Below are 20249 nucleotides of genomic sequence, written 5' to 3'. Positions count from 1 at the left end.
TTGTAGACTGTCAGAGACTTCCTTGTGGATGGTAGCTTGAAAGAAAATGGCCTCTATAGGCTCCAAGATTTGAACTTGATCATCAAGGGTGACACTATTTGAAAGGCTTAGGAGGTATGGCCTTGTTGGAGGAAGTGTGTCACTGGGGATGGGCTTTGGTGTAGAACTCTTAACTACTTTTTTAGTCTGCCTGCCTGTCACCATGCTTCCTGCCATGATGTTAGGAAACCTCTGAAAGTATAAGCAAGCGCCCAATTAAATGCTTTTTTAATAAGAGTTGCTTTGGTCATGATGTCTCTTCACACCCACAGAACAATGACTAGGATACTTGCTAACCAACCTTGCCTTCATGATACTCTCTACTCCACTGTCATATGAATATGATAAAACAATCTCTTTATTATGTCATATTTGCCTGTAATAACGTCTCTTTGGTGCTTACTTCCTTATCACACATACTAAAACTGTACCAATACAGAGATTAGCATGGCTCTGCACAAGAATGATATGCAAATTTTGAAGTATTCCCTATATTAAAGAAAAAAAGGACTCTCTTCTTTCCACTTGTTGGTTAAAATCTTTATTTCTTACATGGCACTTTCAGACTTCCCTAAGGTGGCCCAGTCTCATATGTACTGTCCCCAGGCCATCTGTCTACTCACAATGACTGCCCCCACTGCACTGCGCTCCTCTGGATGTGATGACTGCCCCCACTGCACTGCGCTCATCTGCATGTGATGACTGCACCCACTGCACTGCGCTCATCTGCATGTGATGACTGCCCCCACTGCACTGCGCTCATCTGCATGTGATGACTGCCCCCACTGCACTGCGCTCATCTGCATGTGATGAGTGCCCCCACTGCACTGCGCTCATCTGCATGTGATGACTGTCCCCACTGCACTGTGCTCATCTGCATGTGATGACTGCCCCCACTGCACTGTGCTCATCTGGATGTGATGACTGCACCCATTGCACTGTGCTCATCTGGATGTGGGCTATGCCTTTCCATGGGTCTGAATTCTAGAATAAGCTGAGTACACACGTTCTTTGGTCTGTTTCCTGATGATGCAATGTGACCAGGTAAGCAAGCCACTGTGACATTTCCACAAGCTCGCAGCTCCTCAGTTAACACAACGAGAAGACTTGCAGACAGAAACTGCGCAATACTCCCAAAATACACAGGAAAGGCACTTGAAAAAGTTCAGTATCTTTTGCATGGTGGTGCACACCTTTAATCCCAGCACTGAGGCAGGCAGATCTCTGTGAGTTTGAGGCTGTCCTGGTCTACTTAGTGAGTTTCAGGACAGTCAGTTACACAACAAGACCCGGTCTAAGATTTGTTTTGTTTGTTTGGTTTGGTTTTATCAGACTCGGTTTCTTTATGTAGCCTTGGCTGTTCTGGAACTTGCTCTGTAGACCAGGCTGACTTCAAACTCACAGAGATCCGCCTGGCTTTGCCTCTTTTGTGCTGGGATTAAAGGTGTGCACTGCCATCGCCTGACTGACTTTGTCTGAAAAAAAAAATGGAGAAAGAAATTTGTTATCTCTTCCTGATAAAAGTCCAAAGAATGTATTTTAACATATTAGCAAACAAATATCTAAAACACACACACACACACACACACACACACAATTCAACAATATCTTTGGCTACTGAGCAAGTTTGGGGCCAGCCTAGAATATGTGAGACTCCACCATCATCTAAAACCAAACCAAACCAAAATGTTATGGTTGAACGAAAAGTGTCCCACAGGCTCATGCTTTTGAACACTTGTTTCCCATCTGGTGGCATTGTTTGTGGAGGTTTGGAACATGGAGGAGGTAGAGATTAGCTGGAGGAAGTGGGTTGCTGGGCAACCTTGAAATTTATAACCTGGCTCAACTTCCTGTCCTGTCTCTGTTTTAATCTTCCCAGAAGTGAGCAACCGTCCACAGTCTGACAGCTTCCAGCCATGGCTGCAGCTGTGCTTTCCCCACTGCCCTGGGCCAGGTCCCCTTCAGCGAGGGATCAGAAGGCTCTCCTTACTGTGCTCCAGGCATGCGTTCTATCACAGGCCAATCAATGATCATACAAGGAAGCAGCTACAGAAATGGAAGTGTGTGATTGTAGATCGAGTCCAGTTGCTTCCACTTCATGTCTGTCTTGTTTGAGCAGAGTTTGCACAGCTGGCTGCCTGTGATTGCCTGAGACTTGACTTCTTGTCACACTAGGAGGTCACAATCTGGTTTCAAGTGAGGTTGCAACCAAATGCATGGAGAAACGTTTAAACTCACCGTAATGGAGCTGGAGAGGCAGACTTATGCCACACACTTCAATTTAGTGAACTGTTCAGAGCAATTGCAGATAGGGACTGGAGTAGCTGCTGTGCACAGGGTTTCATACTGAACTATCACTGTAGGTGAGGAACCCCCCGACTCCATTTTGGAGGCAGGAGCCATTATGCTATATTGTTAAAAGTAAGTTTCCATGTGCTGTAAGAGCTGAGTTTCCATTTCAAAGTCTCTGCTTTCTGGAATCTAATCTGCCCCCACTCATGCCCTTGACTTGTTTTTGAGAACACCCTGACCTTCCCTGGTCACCCCAACCTTTCCTAATTACATGGTGACCACATGGTGATGGCTGTAGAACTTTTGAGATTTTTCTGTACTTCCTCATTGCTCCATTGTCTTGCTTCTGTGAACTAGCTTTGCCACTACTCATGATTTTATTTCTTAAAAGGGGCCTAAGTGGTGACCTCAGGGAGGTTCTTTAACCTGACTTAGGAGGCCGTCACTGGCCATATTTCAGGAACACCCCAATAAAAACCAGGCCTGCTTCAAATTTGGCTCAAAAATTGTGGTAGTGCTTTTTTTTCTCATGGTGGAATTAACAGAAGTCAGTATCCTTTGTTGATTAATGGCCCAAGATGCAGGTAAGGCTAGTTGTAGCATCATTATAGGCTGTATACTCATAATTATTTTTTGTAACTTTTCCTCATGCACACCAGACTATATTAAAACAAACGTCCCACCTGTTAGTAGAAAAGTATTACTACATGGTTGTAAGTGCTTTTGGACAGAATTCAAGAAAGTTTGACCTAACTTGGTCTCAGAAAAGGTTTAACATTGGCTGAGTCACTTCAGAGTAGTCTTGATAAAAATCACATGGAAACAAAACACATATATTTTCATTAATTTTAAACTGAAATGTGTTATTTCATTTTTCAAATTTCTATATTTATTTGTTGTGTGTGTGCATATATTCCACAGATTTCTCATGGGCATCAGAGGACAACTTGTGGGGTTGGATCTCTCTTCCCACCATGTGGGTCCCAGGAAAAGCGCCTTTTGTCCCATGAGCCATCTCACCAGCCCTGAAATATGTCATCTACAAAAAGTATGAACACAGGTGACACATCACAGAGACATTGATCCTAGCAATAAAAATCACAGACATCTTTGTTGTATGACGAGTGAACGTCGTTTCTACTTACTGCTCTTTGGAGGCCATGTGGTTTGCACTCCTTTAATCCAGTACTGCAGAGGCAGAGGCAGAGGCAGAAAGCAGGTGGATCTTCTGTGAGTTTAAGGCCAGCCTGGGCTATGTAGAGAGTTCCTGGCTAGCCAAGCTAGACAGTGATACCTGTAAAAAACAAAGCAAGTGAACCAACCAAACAAACCCTTGGGAATTTTTATTTAAAAGAGTTGGTTGCCTTCTTAATGTACCTTAAAAGATTAAAAAGGCTTCAGAAGTTCCCAAACAAATCTGTGGCTCAAAATTGGCAAAGGTTGCTTGCTAGAGAGTCCCTTAGCTAAAATAACCCAAGTAAGGCCCAGGAGACCTCAGACTGGTGTTGATTCTTTGTTCTTTTCCAGAAAATACAAGACTTTGAAAGCTGAGAAGGATACTCATGTTTGCAGAAGCGCGAGCGTTTCAGTTAGTTAGCTGAAATGGTGGGAAAAGACTTCCATCTCTTCCTGCTCTCCTTGGAATATTCTGCAGTAGATACGTTTGTCCACTGAGTTTGTCCTATGGAGGGCCTGCTTTGGAACAGGAAGCCTCTGCCACTCAATAGCCAAGGGGTTTGGAGCAACAGTGTTTTTATCGTGGAGACTGAGTTTTCTAATCTAAGTGGCAATGCTAATCCCTTCTCTGTAACATGACTGAGGTGCACCTGTTCTGAGACTCCTCTGAGCAGTTTGTCAGTTTGAAAAAGAACGTAGACTTATGCTTAAGGGAGTTCAGTAGCAAAAGTGAGCCCTATAGTGGGGCTGTAGCTTTGTGGATAGAGTGCTTGCCTAGTAGGAGGAAGTTGATTCCTCCCACTCCCGTTTGACCAGTCGGAGCCATGCTAGGGCTCACGTGTTCCCATGTGTTTTGAAGCTGATATCAGTGAGAGGAAAAGAAGAAGTGAAGCGAAGGAGGCTGTCAGTGACCACGGTAAAGAAAATGCTGGGCAGAGGGTGACAGGCCCCGGTGCTTCGTAGGACTCCATGATGGAAGTGCCATTCAGGGGACGGACAGTGCATCTGCCAAAATGAAAACAAAGACCTTATCCATCAAAGGCCATAAATCAAGGGAAGTACCTAAATGTACTAACTTTGCCTTTTGACTAACTGTTCTTGTTGATGGAATGTGGTTTCTGTACTTAAAAGCCCACCCTGAGAAAGCTCCGGTTCTACTGTGGGGTCCTGTACACCTGCTGTAGTCACTGACTGCCTAATAAGGGCTTTCCATTGGCTTAAAGCCATGTTTGAGACGTCTTCTCTGGTGAAACCCCACAACAAGAGCAGATAATTGGATTCCCCAGTTTGAATATGTACATTGCAGCAAGAGGAACTTCTGATATGTTTCAAGTTTCAGTAGCAAACTAACATGTGTGTGAAGGAGTTTACTTAAAACCACTCATTTCTGCAGAATGGATTCCTGTAATTCCAGCTCTCAAGACACTGAGGCAGTAAGATTTTGAATTTGACACCAGTCTAGGCTTAGTTAAATACAGAGACCCTATTTCAAGACAAGCAAATGAGCAAGCAACAATAAAACAACAGCAACAACAAAAACAATGAACAAGGTCTAGTCATGCCACTCTGATGAACTGCTTTGAAATTCTATCTCCATCCCTGCAAAAAACTGAAACCAAATCCCTTAGCATTTCCAGCGCTGGGCATTTTCTAAGCCAGCACTCCTTTGGGGAGGCTGAGGCACGCCTTGCAGAATTAAATAAGTCAAATTATCTAGAATTTGAAAACTATAACAAAATCCAAGGACAAAGGCATGTTCTTTCTTTTGAACATTTTCCTATATACAAGGAGAAGATGCCTCCCACAGTTGACATCTACTTAGCTTAAGTTCTTTGTAAGGTCTTTGCATAAGAATAGTTTAAAAATTTACTTAGATAAATGCAGAAGTCTGGAAAAGGGGAGTGTTAGCCAGGCATAGTGGCACTCAGGAGGCAGAGGCAGAGGATCTTTTGTGAGTCCTAAGCTAGCCTTGTGCACATAACCAGATCCAGGGCAGCCTGGGATCCATAGTGAGTATCCTGTTCCCAGTCTCCATAGAAAAGAATTGTGGAAGAATAGGAAGGTTAACGATTCTGTTGATGTAACGACGCACCAGCAATTGTCCCGAAGTATTATTAAAAAGGAATATTGTTGTTAAACACTTTAAGAGTTCCTTGCAAGGTGATTATGCTTGAAGAGCGGTACTATGGATTATTCGCTGGTTGTTTTCCACTGGCTTGGACACACAGTGCTTCCCTGTGTTTTGGCCATTCACATCCGCAAACCGTGGCAGGGAACAGAAATGACCACCAGGTCGCGCTGTAGTTCCACAGCGGAATCAGGCTGGGCTCCGAGGATCCGCGGAGGTCCGTGGAAGGAAATATCACAAAGGAAAAAAGAAAACACTTTACGAAAAATAACCTCAAATCTACTATGATTTACGGATTGGTTATTCAGGAAAAAATAACATCCAAAAAGGTGGCTGCAGCACTTTCTAGAGAAAAGGACCTTAAACTCACTCAGTTCTGCTGGTTGGAAGGACTTTATTGGTAGAAAACGAAAAGATAAGAAAACTCCCTTGGAAGTTCCTTTCCTAGACTATCTAGTTGCTGATGGATAAAACTATTTTTAAAAATCCCAAGATAGTGCATATTTATTTAAAAAAACATAAACATTTCAACTTTTTTGCAAAGCATTTTTTTTCCTTTTCTTTTTTCCAAAATGTCAATATTTGTGAACTAGGGGTTGTGGGAAATGTTACCTAGAACTGCAAAAGCCAGTTTCTACTGTCTCCCTCTGGGGAGCTGAGTCTGGGTGCCAGAGGGCAATGTGTGACTGGAGGGACCTAACCCTCCCTTCTCGGCACCCTCTGGTGAATGCGCTCCTGGAAGCAGAAGACGATGATGTTCTCTGCTTCCTCTACAGACTCCATGAGATGAGCACTGAACGCAAATTTCTGTGTATCCTTGTGCTGTGAAAACAACTGTAGCCTGAGCCAGAACAGGAAGGGCAGAGGCAGCGTCTGTGCAATCCAACCCACATTTCTGATTAATGTTTGAGGATTTGCACAGCATTTCTTCCGTGGCCCTGCTGAACATAACTAAAACCAAAATATGAAATATTAGTAAATTGTGGTGCTTATATTTACTCTGATTTTTTAACTCTTTAAGAATACGGGGAATAAAAACATTATTTTTAATCTGAATAGTTTGTTTCCTTTCAAATTGCAACTGATAGGGTGTGAGGTGATGGAAACTAAGCCCAAGGCAGGCTGGATAAGAGGAGCCAGGGGCTAGCGCTCATATAGTAGAGCCATTAACACAGCAACACAGTAGAAACACTTCAAAACAAAGTCACAGAGACATAGTCTCTAAGGTCAAATGAAAAATCTTGCCACAGTCTCAAACCCACCCCTTGTTTTACATGGAGGCCCCCCCCTTACTCTTTCTTTGATTGACATCTGTAACCTTTGCTCCTTAGATGTTTAAGTCTCTGGGTCTCATTTCACTAGAAGTCCTGATTTTCCTTTGTTCTGTGGCTTCAGCAGTTCTTTATTTGGCTTGCCTTATCTTTAAATGCCCCACCCAAACAACGTGGGTGCCAAAAGCTTGCTGTTTAAATAACAAGATAAATAATTCATGGGACATTTTATTTTCCTAGATCGGGAAGTAATTGTCCTGTTTCGTTTTTGGAAAAGTATGACAAGAGAATTATTGAGATTGCTGGAAAGGCAGTTGGAAGGATTGGCAGCCTCTGCTTAGGGGAAGCAAAAGAGTGATCCAGAAGATGCTGTGTCATTTCCTGAACACGTGGGTGTATCATTTGCCTTTTCCTCCAGCTCAGTGCAGGTGATGCTCTCTCAGTGGTCAGGGTCTGCCACTGTTGGCTGTTTCAATGCTTGTTCTCCTCATCCTTAGCTGAGAGATGCAGAGAGCATGAAATTCATAACGGATTCAGCCCTCAGCACATGATAATGTGCACTGTGTGGTGTGCCCTTCTACCTTTTCCTTGTTGATAGAAAAAGAAGAAACAAAATACAAGTTTCTTTATATATGCTTTTATGAGTGTCTTAACATAAAATGTTTTTAGACTAACTTTATCTAGCATTTCTGGTGTATGCCTTCCTTTGTATGTGGGTGCTGGTGGCGCTTGGGTCTCACACATGCTATTCCACAGCTATTAGCCACTCTGAAGACATCAAGGATTGGGCCATCTCTCAAAATCAACATCTATAACCAGGAGCAGAAACTTGCCAGGCTTTGATTATGGCCAGAAGGATGGGGTCTGGCTTGCACCTCTACCCTGTGTGGGTAGCACCTGCCAGAAGAATGGGGCCTGATTGCTGCCTCTGCCCTGTGTGGGTGGCACTGCCAGGCTTGTAATATTGGAATCTTTCTGGAAAAGAAAAATGACATAGCATTGCCCTCTCCCTTTATGAATTAATTCAAATAGTCTACTTTTAATTTAAACTTTTTAAGATTTATTTATTTTATGTGTTTTGCCTGCCTGCATGTGTGTATGTGCACCATGAGCATGCAGTGCCTGAGGAGGCCAGAAGAGGGCATGAGATCTCCTGGAACTGGAGTACAGTTATGAGCTGCCATGTAGGTTCTGGGAATCAAGCCTAGGTCCTCTGTAGGAGCAACAACAATAACCTCTGAACCACCTCTCTGGCCCCTTTTCAAGGTCTTTTGAAAACAGCCAGCACAATGGTCTCAGGCCACTGCCCATTCCTGAGTAGTCATAGGCGTGATTAACACAGTTAGTACTGGAAACCAGTCCCTGAAAGCACATGGCGAGAGAGCTTATATTTGAACACTTTGTTCATATACATATGTATATTTATGTTTAATTTTAATTATTATGATTGTATACAAATCATATATATGATTATACATATCAGTTGCACATAGAATATGGCTTGGTTTTGATATTATATATCCATGTATGTTTTAAGAATGCATTTGAAGATTTTCTACTTCTGTTCAGTCCAAAAACGGAGTTACTAGATAAAATTGGATTCTACACCAAGCTGAAAAAGAGCCAACTGCCTTTAGCCAACTAGTAATAATATAGTGTGTGAAAATCAAGCAAGGTTAAAAATAGTCTGGTTTTCTCAGGAAAGAAAAACCCATATATTCAAATTAATGTCATCTTTTAGAGGAGCTGCTTTGGAAGTTTGGATACTTCTTTCAACAGCACTGCTGCAGTTCCAGATCTTTCTGGCTCTTATTTTGGAATGATGTTTAGTACTAGCAAGGAAACCCAGTTAGCAGTGTGCCCACTGTCCCGGCACGTGGAAAGAATCCCGTTGTTAGCAGTGTGCTCACAGTCCCAGCATGTGGAAGGAACCCCATTGTTAGCAGTGTGCCCATAGTCCCGGCACATGGAAGGAACCCCGTTGTTAGCAGTGTGCCCACAGTCCCAGCACATGGAAGGAACCCCATTGTTAGCAGTGTGCCCACAGTCCCGACATGTGGAAGGAACCCCATTGTTAGTAGTGTGCTCACAGCCCAGCACATGGAAGGAACCCCATTGTTAGCAGTGTGCCCACAGCCCAGCAAGTGGAAGGAACCCCATTGTTAGCATGTGCCCACAGTCTCAGTATGTAGACGTCACATAGAGGCACAAGGAGCTTCAAGCCAGCCTGGTCTATAGAGCTTGCCTCTTCCTGTCTCTCCTTCTTCTCCCTTCTTCTCTCTCCCCTCTCTCATGAACACTCCCTCTACACACTCACATGCATGTGTGCACACACAAAGAGAAACCAGAAGGGGGAGGAGGAAAGATGGGTCTCATTCTATCAGTCTTGTATTTAGACTAAGCTGTTCAATCTCCTAACTGGAACACCAGAGCTATTTTGAAAATCCTTAGTAGGTTGCTTACTGCTTATATTAAACATCATTCATATGAGTGGACAAGTGCAGGTAGACTTGTTCAAGCTAAGTGGCACTGTGTGGTAGTCACATCTTCTGCATGTAAATGATTATGGCATAGAATGAGGGTTCTCATAAAAGACAGCTGCAATTATTTAAAAAGAAGCCAATGTGAGTTTGTAACTGTAGTCTGTTGAGTTCTGTTTCTGAGTCCAGAAAGTTCTGAGGGGAAAGAACACTGCAAAGCCTTCTGTGTTGAGATGAAGCCCACGATGCTCCCTCATCCTCACGTGGACTGTGTTATTGAGTCGCTGTAGCACCTTTGTATAGGATTACATCTAAGAAAGTCAGCACGGGATAACGGTAGGAAGAGTGGTCCATGTCGGGAAGCAGGAGCAGAACAACAGGAGTCTGTTTGAGGAAGAGTCCAGACTTGATGTTTGCAAGTGTGTAAGTAGCAGCAGTTAGAGGTAAAATGATTTGCAGTGTATTCGTGTTTGGCTATTAGGGAAAAAGAGAGAGATGAGTACTAAGAGAGATTCTAAAACAAAACAAATAAACCACTAAGGTCTCTCTTAATGAACTTCATCAGATCAAGTAACGATTGCAGGGCACAGCAAGTGAGACCTAGGAGCCCCGAAACAGGCCTGCAAGGGCTACAGTGCTGAGAGCTGGCCCTGGGGACCCCACATTTGTGAGGCATCCATTTTCAGAGCCTTCAGGTCCTTTCTGCCAAGCCCCTCCATTCTCGGCCAGCTTCAGAAGATGTAAAGTCGTGGTGGGTCATCAAGGTTCATCTCCAAATGCTGGGTGTTCCTTCATTCTATGTATGCTTTGTAGCAACCAGTTTCCGAGCAAACCTAGTAAGCTGTGCTCCTCGGGCAATGAATATGGCGCCATATGTATCACAAGGGGTAGAAATTTTCTTCTGGAAAGGATTTCTGTAATTGATGTGATTGCCTTTTCCTTTCTTTCTTTTTTCTCTTTGTAAATACATCCCTTTAACATAAAATCCATGAATAATTTTTACTGCTGCCAAAGACAACTTGCTTTTATCCTTAGTAAGTTAGTAAGTGTCTGGCAATAAGCACCACTGGGTCCTTCAGGCTATGTGACCTTAAGACGAACGGGGTCTTGTCTGGCCACTTTCTGGGAAGGAGGGCCTCCCTAAGGGGAAGAAAGGCCCCCTGACACCACTCACATTCTCAGCCCTGACCTGAAGCCAGCTGTGGTCAGCGTGGAACGCCATAGAAAGAGCCACACAGAGCAGACTTTCTGGAGCAGATGAAACAGATGTGTTATCTAAGTCTTGATAAAATAGTAAGGCAGAAAACTGAGTTCTTCATGACTCCTCCAAATACTTCTATGACAAAAGCAGTTCTGCTTCCTATTTCCCACCTTCCCAAGACACAGAGGCTAAAACTTCCCAGTCAAGCAAAGGAAAGTAGCTCCTAAACAAACTCCATGTTGTTACACAATTCCAGTCGTCTGGAGTAACCAGAGGAGCTGATTGGTGGAGACAGGAAATCAGTGGTTTCTAGCATCTGGGGGATGGGAGTAAGGAGCGACTGCCTATTGAACATGAGACATAATGGGGTGATGCCATTCCTCCTGTTGAACATCTCACAGGTCATGAGGGTATAGAAGATGGCCGTGCACACCAGCGGCATGCAGAAGTAGAAGCCGAAGAGCCACCAGTCCTTCACGTCTTGGTAAAACTGTCCAGTGAGGAAAAGGGCAGACGGGCATGGGACGTAAGCGGACTGTGCAGCACCCTGCCCACGCCACCCTTTGTGCTTACAGATGCAGTCACATGTTCCCTTTTTGACAGCAGGAAAGAACTTGCATTATGCTCAATATTTACTTTTATTTTTTAGCAGTGGATTTAGGCAAGTTCTGTACTCTAAACTGCAGCACATGAAAAACATGCGTATCAAAATGATCTCCTCATCCCTACAAGGAGACTTCTGAGATCCTCATTCCAATTTCTATTACACAATGGAGGAGCTCGATCAGTACAAAGAGTCTCCTCTTGAAGTTCATAAAATGGGATCTGAGACATTTCATCTTTGAGTATTGATGAGCCTCAATGTTTTGATAAGTTCAGTGTAGTTAAAGCGTTCTCATGTAGGAACAGTGAAAGCTAACGGCGAATGGCTTATCTGTGGCTGTGGTGAGTGGACTTAACCCTTTGCCTGGTATGACTGCTGTGTGACCCCAGAGTTAAGCAGCTCAGCCATCAATAACTCCACTCTCTCTCCTAATACTTGCCACCTGGAAACTACTGACCTGGAACATTGCAGCCTTTAGCTGCAATGTGTCTCTGTCGGCAAGGAGTTATACAAATCCAAATTGTTCAGTTTTCTGTCTTTTTTAAAACTTTATTTATTTTTATTCTCTGTCTGCATCTATGTGTGAGGGTGCCAGGTCCCCTGAGAAAGCAGTCAGTACTCTGAACAGCTGAGCCATCTCTGCAGCCCCTGGTTTTCTGTCTTTTTAAAGGAGAATACAACTGGAAGTTGGATAATGATACTCAAATGCTTTACTGAATTAACCTCGAACTTGGGAAGGCATGCTATCTAACTTCCTCATGCTTTTTCTCCAGACTCTTATATTACCGAGGGTAATGTAGCCTCTTGTAATAGCTCAATATGGTCACCCTGTTCCGTAAATCCTGACAGCTTCTGGACATGGAAAGGAACCTTTTATGACTGTTTAAATAATCTAAAAATAGTTCCAGAAGACAAAAGTTAAGGCAAGGCTTCTTAACTGTCAAATGCCATAAGACCCCCTTGGAAATTTGGTGAACATGAGGGTTCCTTCCGAGAACAATACTCTGTGTGTGTGTGTGTGTGTGTGTGTGTGTGTGTGTGTGTGTGTGTGTGGAGGGGGCAGAACAACCTTAGATACCATTCTTCGGGAACCATCTGCCTTGTTTGTTGAGACAGGGTCTCCCACTGGGACCTACGGCTGGCTACTTTGGCTAGGCTTCCTGGCCAAAGCCTTTGCCTTCCCAGCACTGGGTAACAAGCCTGTGCCACCATGCCCAGCTCTTTACATGGATTCTGGGGATTGAACTTTATCATTTTATCAACTGGTAAAACTCCTAGACATCAGCATTGTATTTTAAAAAGCACAAAGTTAAATGTCGCAGTGGGGAAAAAAGGCACAAAGTTAACTGGTCACAAGGGAAACCAATTACATTGAAATGGAGTTATCAAAATACTGAAAATAAAATTCTGATAAAGATATATATTCAGCAGAAAATTGCATAGCATATGGGTCCTAGTAAATAATATAATGGCTTAAAAAGCTGCCAGGCATCAAGCATTAATGCCAGCAGTGAGCACTAACATGTCAGGACTGCGCCCACTTGCTTCTCGCTAAAAAGTCACAGCTCCCTTAAACGTCACAGCACTTTGCTAACTAGACTTCTGTTTGGTTTTGGTTTTTTTTTTTTTTTTTTTTGGATTTTTCGAGACAGGGTTTCTCCGTAGTTTTTTGGTTCCTGTCCTGGAACTAGCTCTTGTAGACCAGGCTGGCCTCGAACTCACAGAGATCCGCCTGCCTCTGCCTCCCGAGTACTGGGATTAAAGGCATGCGCCACCACTGCCAGGCTGGTTTTGGTTTTTTGAGATAGCTTTTTTCTGTGTAGCTCTGGCTGTCCTGGAACTTATTCTGTAGACCAGGCTGGCTCCAACTCACAGAGATCCACCTGCCTCTTCCTCCTGAGTGCTGGGAATAAGGACGTGTGCCACCACTGACAGGCTATCGTGTACCTTTAAAGTCAGAGGAACTCAGTGAAAACAAACACATTCTTTTTCCCATCCAAACTCCTAGACTCCTGAATTCAATCCCAGATGAAGTACAAACTCCCAAAGAAGTTTGTTTCTTCAGATTGTTAAACAGATCTCCCCTAGTGCACCTACTGCAGAAGGATCTCTGTCTGGAACTTAAAAAAATAAAAAAATCCAACTCTGTCCTTGTTTGCAGGCACAAACATCCTCTAAGGCTGCCCCACCCCCTCCACTCCCTCCTCCACCCACCCCACTCTTGTATCCTCTTCCCACATAACAGAGGACAAGTGGGTGTTGCCTAGAAGCAGCTGCCTGGGGGCTGGAAGGTGACACAGGACAGAGCTGGCTGCAGTAGCCCCCACACCCCCATCTCAGAGGCCTACTGAGAAAGGGGAGCACAGTTTTGTTTTGAACCTGATGTCATTAGCTAGGGATTGGAGAGGGCTTTGGGCCAGTTTAGAGCAGAGCAAAGGTGAAGAGGGGAGCTGAAAGTAGATGGGAGGTCATGTTAGAAAAATAAGTGTGTTTATTCCAGGCTTGGGATGAACTCCGAAACCTCAGCAATCTGACTTAAACCCTTATCGAACCCACGGGCACCCCTGCGGGCACTCAGCCTCCCTCATCTCAAACTCTTTAGGATGCTGCCTGCTTCATCTGGTCTATTTCCAGGGATTGGAAAGGGCCTTCTTGCAGGACCCTCCTCTGCTGTTTTTCTTTGGACAGTCTAATGCTTATGTGCTCCTCTCGATTCCAAACCCTAACCATGGGCTGTGCCACCCACTGTCTTGTTTTCATTGGGTAAACTGGCCTAGCTAAGAAGGCAATAAGAAAAAGACTTGGATTTTTGTGGTTGCCAGTTTTCATGAGTTTTTTTTTTTAATTTTAAAATAAAAATATCCAAGCAAGATAACCGATCAACTGCAAAATCATGAATTTGGTGAATTTTCCTCTTAGGAAAACATAGCTTGAGCTGTCTGTGATGTGGACCTGAGCAGGTGATGCTGGCATCAAAACACTTAACTCTCCCGCCTCGGGGGGCATGGATAACTTGCTGGTTCTGTCCTCTGTCCACCTGGAACCAGTTTTGCAAAGGGAATATGCATTCTGAACCGTGTTTCCCAGTGTGCTCAGGCAGGTGCTTAAGCTTTTCTGAACAATGCTGATGTGTTCTTGGGGGCCAGGCCTAGAGTCTGTGTCAGTATGAGCCCAGACAGCAAGGCAGCCTGTTTACAGCGAGAGAGCCCGACCTCCGGGACTCTGGGTGTCCAATTTCTTGCCGAATATGTGTAGAGGTCAGGATCTATGGTTTGTGTGTGCTGCAGTGATTCCTCATAGGGCACGCATGCAGCTCACTTTGCCGGACAAGAGTTTTGTGACGTACGTTTAGGGTAAATAAGACTTGTGTTCAGAACTATAACTGAGCAACCTGCATGTCCTCAGTGACACGTCCGTGTCTGTAGGACGGAATGTCTGTAGTTGCGCTATGAGGGGAGAGCGGGAGAGGACACAGCTGCTCTATTTAAGAGGCTACACAAGGCCAACATTGTCTTCCTGACAGCTGAGGACAGTGAAGGACGGAGCCTCCCTGACCAGCTAATTCATTTGGGACTTTAGCATGTCTTTATAATGTTGACCTGGATATGGTGGGTGAACTGGGCTCAGTACCTCCATGAACTTGGTCGTGGCATTGAGCATGCAGGTTCAATACTGCTCACCCAGGTATTCGAATGGTACCATGACGAAGCCGATGGCCTCTGGGATGGCCAGGATAAAGGACAGGACCCAGATGGAGACAATTTCAATGGCGGTAATCAAGGGGATCCCGATTCCTTGAACACGACTCCACGAGGCCATTGCTCTGTACCTGAATAGGAGGAGGGGAAGGGAGGAGGGGAAGGGGGAAGGAAGAGGGGTAAATCAAGTTAGTATAGTTTCAACTAATTTTGACTGGAAGGTGCCTCCCCTTGGCAGAAGAATGCCATTGGCTTTCAGGTGTTTTCTTTGAGCCTTGATGTGAAATAAAACAAAACAAAGCAAAAGCAGTTTACCCATCATGGCAGGGCTGTCCGAAATCTATAAAGAATGAAGATTAAGGAGTGCTATAAAATAGGCATCTGGATATGATGTGGATGCAGTAACCATGAGCACGTAGCAGCTATGGGACTCCTGCATGAGGTCTTCACAGAACTGGGCCCTTCGGCAGTTCATCATGGTGGGGCTGGTGCCCACCCCCTTCCTGAATAACTGTCATTGGCATTAATGGTAGTACTGGGAGGCAGTGTCTTTTTCTTCAGTAGTGTGGCCACTGGCAAGTTGTTTATGTTCCAGTAAAATAACCATCTACCCATACTCGTAAGTAACCTAGTTAAACTGAGGGTTAGGTGGGAGACAGGATGAGTCGGGAAGAAGGGGCTCAGAGAGAGGAGACCAGAGAGGGTAATGGGGCTGAATATAATCATAATACATTGCATATAAGTATGAAATTGTCAATAAAGCAGTAAGTAAGCAAATAATAGCAAAAGTGAAAAGAAAACTTTGGCATACTTAGAAAGAGACACCAGTCTGTGGGTGTGCCTGTGAGCTGTACGCTGAGGACCAGGAGGAGAGCAGGGTAGTGAAACCTTTGAGGGCTTTCTATAGCAATATGTATATACACACACACACACACACACAAACACAATGCATATTCCAGACAGTTCCAAGCTATCCTGGAACTCACTTTGTAGGCCAGGTTGGCCTTGAACTCACAGAGATCTGCCTGCCTCAGACTCCTGAGTGTTGGGCTTGAAGACATGGGCCACCGCTGTCGGGTTCTCTTTATTAACAAAACTTGAAAGATTATTAATGAAATGTGTGATTCTTGAGTGAATCATCACCACACATATTCCATAGTTCCTCCCTTCCTTTGTCTTCAAGATATTATTAGAGTGGGCTTTACCAGGCATCAGGCTCAACAAATACCATTTTTGCAAGTACTAAATGATTGTTAAGTATCTCACATTTTAGCTCTGTTCCAGGGAATATGAAAGTGAGTTACAAACCCTTCATTCCTAACCTTCAGACTAACAACCTAAGAGAAAATAATAGTTCATACAGATGATAGAGCATAAGGGTAAATGAAGAAGAAATAAAATATAAATAACTCTCTGATATTAAGAAATCATGCTTATTGGGGCTGGAGAGATGGCTCAGTGGTTAAGAGCACTGACTGCTCTTCCAGAGGACCTGGGATCCATTCCCAGCACCCACATGGCAGCTCACAGCTATCTGTGACTCCAGTTCCAGGGGACCCAACACACCTATGCACATAAGATAAAAACAAACAATTAAAAGGAAATCATGCCTATTTTAGTTTTTATTTCAATATTTTGGTGTGTGTATGAATTGAGACAGTGTCATGCGTAGCCCAGGATGTAGAATTCACATTTCCTAGGGTGACCTTGAACTCCTGACCCTCTTGCCTCTAATTCCCTAGTGCTGGGACTATAGATGTGTGCCACTTGCCTGGCTATTTAATTTTTTTAATGATAGCAACCACCTTTAAATGTCTGGCTTGGAAAGTCCATGCTCTTTGACTTGATCTGATGGCCCAATGGTAACTGCTGTCAGACTTACTATGAAGAAAAGACCTGGGACATAGCATGATTTTTTATTTTTATTTTTTTGTGGCATGGTGTTTTTGTGGTCTCATTCTCGACATTTTCCCTCCTGCTGTAATGGAAAATAAACATTTTATTTTTATAGCATTCATTGAATAGTGCAGGAGAAGGCTGTAAAACAAACCAAAGCATCGGAGACATATGCACATGGGTTTGCAGGACCTGAGATTGACTGCTGAAGATTAACCAGTGAGTCAAGGCAGTGTACAAGTCCTCCAATTTAACCAAAATGAGGTTTTCGCCATTTATATTTAGTTCACCATTTCAGTGTGTCTACGCAGGATTTATCTGTGAAACCCAGCTCCTGAGAATAATAATGCCTAATCTTTTCTGAGATTTGCTTAGAGATTAGAACCTATAAACTTCTGTATGTTATGATGACACCACAGGACACATGTGGAGCCCACTTGGCTGGAGAAATATTTTGCAGGATATTTTCAGGGTGAGTAAGATTTATGTGCATAAGAATGTCTGGGAAAAGGCCAGGTCAGTTGAGAATGGGAAAAAATGCAGCTATACGAAGAGGCATGAGAACCCTCTCATAGTTCGGCAGAAAGTCATCCTAAATTCATGGTTCTTTTTAGTACGATAAAGTTTGGTGCCTATTTTGATTTCCCATTCTATTTGACTCTCTTTGTGGCTTATTGATCTGGCAGCCTGATGTTCAGTAAAAGCTGGAGTGGAGACAGGATGTCTGTGTCCAAAGACTGCCAGCTGAGGTGATTTAAATAAAACACCCTTTCTCTCAAGAGCAGAAGAAGCTGGGTTTCTTAGCTGGCATCTCCAGAAGAAGATGGTAAGACAACATGATGACTATGTTTACAAATCAGCATCATTGCATACTGTATCATGAGTAAATCTGACTGACACACACACACATCCATAATCTGATATAGATTTTTTTACATGCATAGAAGTAATTTTTAGCATCTAGTCACTAAACAACTCATAACCAGTCTCGTCCTTTTTGACTCATATCACAAAGAACTAGATTATTTTCCATTTGTTATCACCTGAATCTTGATAACATCTTTGTGAGATTTAAAAATGACTATAGAGCAAATAGAAACAACAGCTTGTGGTGATGTACATGGGAGGCTGTGGAAAATAAGAAACCTTAAATGTTCCAGTGTTGATTTTTTTCTTGGAAGTTTATTATAGCACGTGTCTGTGTGGACACACACACACACAACCTTTTCTTACTGCTGAACAGCTTTTAGTTTAGTTGAGTGTGTGTGTGAAAGGTGTTTTCAGGTGTCATATTCTGCCATCATTGTCACCACTGACTGATATTCCCACGTGAAATGTTCCATCACTTGGCTTCCTCACACGCTCCAGGTCAGTCCTCATCTCCTTAGCTGGGTCCATTCCAGCCCCAAATCTTTAGCAGTGGATTTGCTAGACCCCAGTCCTTGGAACACCTCCATCCCACGGAATTATCATCATTTAAACCAAATATGTTGATAATGACCAAATTTATAGCTCTAGCCTCGAACCCAACTCACACTGTGAATTTGAACAGGTAGTTATCAACTTGAGAGTTCTACTGGGCATCTAGTGAGCACCCAAACATTCCAAAGCATCCCCTTGACCAGTTCTTACCACCTTGCCCCCAAAGCTTGCTTCTCTCCTCTTCCAGCACACACTCAGTCTTTTTTGTAAATCTTTTCACATCTGTCTTCGAAGGTGCCCATTTCTAGCATGATGCAACACACTTTAATCCCAGCACTCAGAAGGCAGAGGCAGAGGTCGGAGGATCACTGTGAGTCCAAGATCAGCCTGGCCTACATATCAAGTTCCAGGACAGCAGGGTTACACAGAGAGACTTTGTCTCAAAAAACAAACAACAAACAAATAAAAATAACCCCCCCAAAAAAACCAATACCCCCAAACCAAACTAAAACAAAAACTCACAAAAAGAAGTGCTCACTTTCCCCCTCACCCATCATCATGCTGCCTAAATAGTTTCGATAGTTTCCTAACTGGTGTCTGGACCTGTCTTGCCCTGCCACAGCCTTCCTTGGACACAGCAATGGAGACGAACCTACTAAGTAGGGCATGCTTTGTTCCCACCTGCCTCGACTGCTCTCCTTTCAGGGACACGCACGAGGCACCCGCACATTTCCTTGCTCTCTTCCTTCAGGTCTTTACTCAGGAGTAGCTTTTGTTTGTTTGTTTTTGAGACAGGGTTTCTCTGTGTAACAGTCCTGGCTATCCTGGAACTAGCTCCTGTGGACCAGGCTGACCTAGAACTCACAGAGATCCACCTGCCTCTGCCTCCTGAGTGCTGGGGTTAAAGGTGTGCGCCACCACTGCCAGACACTCAGTTGGTTTTTAAAAACATTTTTAAAAATTTAAATTTAGGTTTCACTGTGCATCCAAGACTGGGCTGAAACAAACTATTTAGCCACTGGTGGACTTGGATTTGTGGTTCCCTACATTACTGTCCCAGATGCTGGGACCAGATCTGTTGAGCTGGGGCTCACCTGACATTTTATGAAACCCCTACTTCAAACTTCGGAGTCCTCTTCCTGTTCCATTTACATTTGTCTGTTTTCCCCATAGTGCTTACCACTATGGGGAAAAACCAAAAGTTACTTCTTTACGTATTTGTTGATTGTCTGAGCCAGCCCTCCATCTAGACAACTATTGCCATACAGGGCACTTTGAGTGTTTCCCGTATGAAGCGACAGGTACCAGACAGATACCTGCTGAGTCAAGTGTCTTCTCCCATCCTTGCTGTGTCCTTCCCCCGTACCGCGCGCTGTTTTACTTTGGACAAAGCACTTTATGTTATGAACAGTTTGCTGCTTGTCAGGCTAGTCCTGGATTAGGTAACACATACAAAAGCTAATCCTTTCTCCTTTTTTTTCAAAGCATAGAATCAAATCATTTTAAAACAAGGATGGACCTCTGGGCTGTTCAATATTGCCTTTGAATTCAAGATGGGAACCCTAAGCACTGGAAAGGCAAGGGGTGGGTGTGGCCACACCCAAGCCAGTCTCCAGGGAATGGGGAGCCTGGGACAGGATGTGTGTCTGCTGACACCCTGACATGTGGCATGTCACAATAAAAGGGTAGACCATCTTTTATGTAGGTGAAGTTGTTTGTCATATTTAGCGTATGCCTATACGTCAATTTATAAATGTTTAAAAGACCAGAAGCAGTTCTTTCTTTCTTATTATTTTTTTCAAGATAGGGTCTCTCAGTGTAGCCCTGACAGTTCTGGAACTCTCTGTGTAGAACGGTGGCCTCGAACTCTCTATGTAGACCAGGCTGGCTTCAAACTCACAGAGATCTACCTTAGATCTGGCTGCCTCTTTCCATCCTTTGAACCCAGGGAATAACTCAGGTCACCAGGCTTTGAGGTATACATGGTTAGCCACTAAACATACTTTTTCTTTCTCTCTCTCCTTTCTTCTTCCTTCCCTCCC

The 20249-nt window shown here is 43.8% G+C and overlaps 1 long non-coding RNA gene and 1 other non-coding gene across 2 annotated transcripts in view; one reads left to right on the top strand and one right to left on the bottom strand.

Annotated features, from left to right (window-relative positions):
* Positions 1-434: 434 nt before the first annotated feature.
* Positions 435-536, top strand: LOC130864222 (U6 spliceosomal RNA). The gene has a single exon (XR_009055919.1). It is a non-coding gene; the product is annotated as a U6 spliceosomal RNA (small nuclear RNA).
* A 13567-nt stretch (positions 537-14103) lies between these two features.
* Positions 14104-20249, bottom strand: part of LOC130863490 (uncharacterized) — a 65720-nt gene continuing 59574 nt past the window's right edge. The window contains exon 4 of the long non-coding RNA XR_009055732.1: positions 14104-15020. This is a non-coding gene — a long non-coding RNA (uncharacterized LOC130863490). The remainder of the gene's footprint in view (positions 15021-20249) is intronic.

Source organism: Chionomys nivalis, chromosome 21 (assembly GCF_950005125.1).
Source record: "Chionomys nivalis chromosome 21, mChiNiv1.1, whole genome shotgun sequence".
Taxonomy (NCBI): Eukaryota; Metazoa; Chordata; class Mammalia; order Rodentia; family Cricetidae; genus Chionomys; species Chionomys nivalis.
This window is presented reverse-complemented; position numbering and strand designations above follow the sequence as displayed.